Here is a 6,241-nt window from a genome sequence, read left to right as displayed (position 1 = left end):
GTATATATATATATATATATATATATATTAGAGATGCAACTTGGGCCCTAGAAGCCTTTACCTACTCAAGGACCACTTGATTTTTTCGAGTTTGGCTAGCTTTGAGAAATGATAATAAAACATACGCCACTTTGTGGTTTATTTTCAGGTTTTGGGCCGGGCTGGGCTGTGTTGAGACCAGACAGTCTTGGGTTGCGAATTTTCTATCCTGGGTTCAAGTTTGGCCGGCCTAGGCTTGAGGGTGAAAGAGCTTGTGCCTGCTTGTCTGGGTTTGCAAAAATCCAGCCCGGCTTGCCGCTAGATTCATTAAAAAAAGCCACATCTTTAGTATCTTCTAAAATGGAATAGTATTCAAGGAAGAGGTTTGACTTGTTGGAGCCTTAAAATCTTCCAAAATTTCTTTCTACTCAAATTTAATAATTGAAAGAGCACCATAAAAGAAAATAATTCTCTTATAAGATTCCAAGCTGGCTTTACAAAACATTTTCCAATAATAGCACCACTCCAACAGTCCAGCAGTAGGATAAATTCTTGGAACACAAACCACTATTATAACATTTAAAGAGTATGATAATATGGAGTGGGGAGAAAATCTGATACACATTCTTGGAACATCCACTATTCCATAGCCCACCTAACTAGCTAGCCTCATAAGGAATGAAGAATATGGCTCACCGATCATCATGGTCACAAGAACATGAAACGTCTACATTGAAAACTTTGCTCTCATGAGGGCAATTTAAGGCACTCAACAGTTTTCTTATAGGTTAATTCTTCAATGTTTCCCTGCATGATAATAAGAGTAATAAATTTTTTTCATGATAATAAGAGTAATAAATTTTCTTCAGTAGATAGCGACCAAACGTAACTTATAACATTTAATTTGTTAGATATTACTTAATTAAGAAAATAATAAAAAGCAGAGCATAGTATGTACTAGTACTACTATGTACCTGTGCTGATTGTTTTGTTTTAAGTGAGCGCAAACTCTGTGTAGAAGAAACTGGAGCGCAGATATGGCATTCGTTTACTATTAATAAATCCTTCAAAACTTTTCATTTGGAGATGACGATAGCCTAAACCTGTGGTACGTGGCTCAATTAGCACCTTTCTGTCCTTTATATCCCTAGGTGCACAATAGTCATAATCGTCCTCCTTGTAGCGATTATTATGATCATCCCTCTCCCTTTGGGCCTGATAGTGGTAGGGAGGGTGCAAGACAATGCTGTATTCTTTCACCCATGTACCACTCTTGTTGTAGTGGTAGTCTTTGAACATACATATGTCCATTTTGGAACCTTCAACACACGAAAGGCATAGTAACCCTCTCAACTCCACCAATTGAAAATCAGAATATTTGAAAGACCTAAGATCACGACATCTAGGATGTTTGTTTAATCTGAATTCTTCTTTTTCCACATCAAACGCGACGATTGTATTTCTAGGATCAATCATATGTCCATCATAGAACTCAACATCAATTCTTGAACAATAGTACACCAACCAGTGGATGGCTCCGTTAACAAAAGCTGGGTGATACTTGCTGACCTGGTATGGAGAATCTACCATGCGTCTCCAACCCCATGGTGAAGATGACGAAAATGATGAAGAAGAAGAAAAACCCCTTCTCTTCGTTAAGGTAAAGACAAGACATTTCGTAGTGAATCTACGACGACTTCCTCCAAGGCCATATACGGGTGGAATCAAACGAACTACTTTATACTCGTCAGTCGAGCTAACATATCCAAAACCCACCAAGCCATTAGGCCCACAAGATGAGAAGGAGGTACGAGGAGGTTTTGGTGATGTAATGAATTCATTTGTACTGAGATTACAGATATGAAGATATAAAAAGAAAATTTCCAATGGGGTTTTTGGTTGGAATTGAACTTGATATAAAGTGGGGTGAAAAACATTGGGTATGTTATAGACGGTTGTAATTTTTTTTTTTCAGTTATATATGTGGATAAAATAGAAAAGTGTGTGTTGAATTTGTTCCATGTATTTGCATATTTTCAATCACTTTTTATTGGGGTTTCTTTCCTGACATTTTGCCTAATGAAGCATAATGCATTACTATTTGTCACATGACAATACATGTGTTAATTCATGTGATTGGGGGACTAGATAAGCATTTTATTGGTATAATTTTAGCTCAAAATGAATAGATGAAGTAATTAAAATCACAAAAGATGTTATTTTTATATTTTATATTCATTTCAATCAAAGTTTGAACAGGTACAAGAAAGAAGAGCTTCCCAATGAACAAGCTAGTTAGGAGAGGAGTCAAACACATTGGCCAGGAGTAACTTTCGGCATCCGTTGATCTAGAATGAGTTGAACTATGGCTTGAGGATTTGGTTTTGGATCAGATTGCCTGTATCGGTAGGGATTAATGGTTGTATGGTAAAAAATTAACAATTTGATTCAAATTCTCCCACTGCCCACGGCAGGATTTAAAGAAATTGTAAGAAGAAACTCACACCGTATCTTCTTTTTGCCCAAAAGTATATACCAAGAGTTTGCTAGCATGGCTAGTCGGCTACTGGGTTGAAAAAATATAGTGCTGGGTTTGAGGATGGGCTCAAGCCACTCAACCCCAATGGAAAAGAATCAAACTCCAAAGTTTCAGCCTGCAACCGCCCAGGACATGCACTTTGCCCCTTAGGACACCTTAACACCCACGATTGCCCGGCGACACATTTCTCAGTCAAAACAGAGACAGACACCAAAGAATAACATTTTAGTTCTGTGCATGATAAATATTTTAGTTATAGATAAGAGTTGTAAAGGAGTAGTTCTTAAAAAAAAACATTCAGGCTTTGTTTGTTGCAAGGGGAATGTAAATTTTTTATGTAAAGTGGAATTTTTTTCCCAGAAAAAATAAATTTAAATGTTTGATTGCAAGGAAAATATATTTTACATGTGAAAAAAATTTCACTTGACCATTAAAATTGCCCATTTTGTTTCCCCACCAAAAACCCTACTCTCATGATCTCTCCCACTCTCTCGACTCTCACCTCGCTCGGTCGTTATCACTTGTGATCTATTACTATTTTCTTTGTGATCATATTTTATATTATTTTAAATATTTATTTGTGCTGCATTCATTTGATATATAGAATGAAATGGTTTATTTTGGTTAGTGATAGAACATAGAATCTGATGACATTTGGTTTGATTTGGTACATACCTTGAATGACCTGATTCACATAACCAATATAAATTTTGAGGAGTTGGGTGGGTTCTGGATTGAAAAGTACTCTCCCCCCCCCCCCCAAAATCTCTTTTGAGAAGTTTGGTTGGATTATTAGTTTTTTAAAATTTTACATATATTTTATATCCAACCAAACAACTATAGTAAATTAATTTAACTTCATTTCTGTTGTAACTAAATGATTCAAAAGGGAAAAATAAATCGCTTCACTTCCCTTCACTTTCCTTTTCTTCCCATTTCCCTTATAGCCAAACGCAACCGAAGCGAGAAATTTTTTATTAAGGTTCAATGGGCAAAAACTGCTCTATAATTTAGAGATTAGTCCTTTGGAAGGGAGAATCCCAAAGCCCTTGTGATAGGTAGAAGCCCATTTAGAAACTTTGACAATGCCAGCACTACCATGTGTGCGTCTCTCTCACTTTCCCTTGTGAAATGACATCTCTGCCTTCTATTAGAAAGGAGATTCAGAACACTTTCTCAAAAGAAATCTAATGGAAATTTTTTTTTTTTTTAAATTCTTGCCCTTGCAATGTTCCAACTAGCCATGTATGAAAATACAACACCATGTGGAGAAGAACACTGGAATGGCATTAAAACATGGTAGGGTGGGGGTGAGGGTGGGAAATAAAGAAGAGTATCAGAGGAAAGACAGTGTGGAAGGATATCAACAAAACCTCTGGTCTAAGGACACTAGTACTGGCAGCTCTTATCCACTCCCAGGTTCTCATTAATGACCATTTATCATTTTTGCAACTTGAGACTTGAGAAGGAAGGTGAAGTCAAATAAGAACCACCTTCTTACTTCCCAAAAAAAAAAAAGTAGAAAACTTTTACGACGCATTATAAAATTTGGGGAAGTTTTTCCTGTGTGGGAGTGCATTCTTGCACGTGTGTGAGGATCAACGGGAACGCACAAGAAAGTATTCATAAAAAAATCATTTTCCTTTCATGGAGAGTGGGCTGATCATTTCATCTCCCATGTGCTTTGGTGTAGGGGCTACACTCCCTTGCAAAAACATTTGCTTTAAGAAATATGTGGTTCTGAGTTTGACTCTTACTTTCTTGGAGCCACTCACACAAGGTGTTTTACCTCGGTATGACTTAGTTCATGTGATTGTTAGGTCAGTATAGACCTACGAGACAAGTCAAAGCAAAGTCTTAGATACCTTTTGTTAGCTAAAAAATAAATCTGTTTTGTTTCTTTAATCTTTGGTGGCTCATTCCTTTTGTCCTTCCACCCTTGATGTCCCAACTTGTGTTACATGGTAATATATTCTCTATCGACATGAAATTGTAGTTTTACAGGAAAAAAAAAAAAGAAGACATGAAACTGTGTTCGAACATAAGAGGTACAAAACACAAATGCCGGCAGTTAATACTCATTATTTCAAAACGTCGGATATTGGTAATGTTCATTTCTTTTTTACTTTTATTTTTACTATTCTCTTTGAATGGATCCATGTAGCCGACCCCATTTAGGTGGGATATGACTGAGTTGTTGTTATATAAATTCACCTTGATTTTTTCTTTTTACTTTTCCTCATTTTTTCATCTTCTTTTAATAAAAAAATAGTCAAAAAATCATTGAAAATTGTCTTGTAGCAAGATCTATGCATGTTTTGAATGAAAAACACACACACAGAAAAAAAAAAAAAAATTTAGGGAAATCTTTTGTTTGTTCTTCCAAATTTTAATTTGTAGGAATATGGATGATTCTTTTGATTCGTTCACCAACTTTTTAATTTGTGGATGGTGATATGTTGAAGAAAATATGGTGGATAGATGAAAAAGAAAATAAAAAAGGTTCTTTAAGAGGAGACCCTAAATTTAAGGATACATGGATAGATGGAGTGGTACGAGTGTCTCACTCTATATTATATTGAGCACGACTTCTCCAATGAGACAATGACTGTACTTACTTTCTATGACTAAGAACATAATATCTTAAATAAATAAGATATCATATTCATTAATATATTCAATTTCTTTTGATCTTTTTATTGGGAAAATTTTGCTCAAACCAATGTTGGTAAAAAAAAAAAAAAAAAAAGTAACTTAATTTTTTTTCCCTTCTAGTATATATGGAAAAAAATCGTCTGCAATTCCGATCTCGTACAATTTCATGAAATACCACCTTCAGGGGGTGACACGTGTATTGATACCAATGCAATGGTCCAGATCTGATTTAAATACCTCTTCACTGATTTAATGTTTTATTAGTTGTACCAGATCTGGACCATTGTATTGGTATCAATACACGTGTCACCGACTGAAGGTGGTATTGCACGGAATTGTACGAGATCAGAATTGCAGGCGATTTCAACCCAGTATACATACGTTTTTTTTAGTTTGAAACCTATCATTTCAGTTGCCTAATTGAAATTGAATTTTTTTTTTTAATAATAACAATTCATTTTCAAATTATTTTGAAAATATATTTTGCAGTTACATTAAATAATTTTTTGGAAACAAGACAAAGGTAATTAAAAGAAATTACAATTTATCATTTTGCCATTTGGTAACAAGAAGATGCACCCTCTATATATTTATGGCTTTTGCTCAATCAAATCTATACACGCGTGCTGTAATCATTTTCAAAACCCATTTTAGAGTCAATCTTCATCTTTTTTTTTTTTTTTTAATCAATAAAATAACATAATCGTTGAAACTTAATTGTAGATAAATATGTAAGACTTTTGAATCAAAGCTCTAAAAATTCAAAATAAAGGTATATATAAAAATTTTAGCTGCTTCTTTTCAAATTCAAATTGTAAGGTTTTTGCCAATTTCCATTGATTCCCAGCCGATTCTCATTTGATTCAATTCGAAATCTATGCGTCCAAATTTAAGTTTTAAAACCTCATTAAAATCTTCTAAAAAAAAAAAAAAAAAAACTCATTAATGTCCCACGCAATGCCAATAAGCTTACCCTCAATGGCCCATATCATTATATTAAAGGAAATAGTTCTTGAACAACCAACCGCCATGGGAGGATACGCTGCCATTTCTCTCTCTATCTCTCTC

Source organism: Macadamia integrifolia, unplaced genomic scaffold (assembly GCF_013358625.1).
Source record: "Macadamia integrifolia cultivar HAES 741 unplaced genomic scaffold, SCU_Mint_v3 scaffold602, whole genome shotgun sequence".
Classification (NCBI taxonomy): domain Eukaryota; kingdom Viridiplantae; phylum Streptophyta; class Magnoliopsida; order Proteales; family Proteaceae; genus Macadamia; species Macadamia integrifolia.
This window is presented reverse-complemented; position numbering follows the sequence as displayed.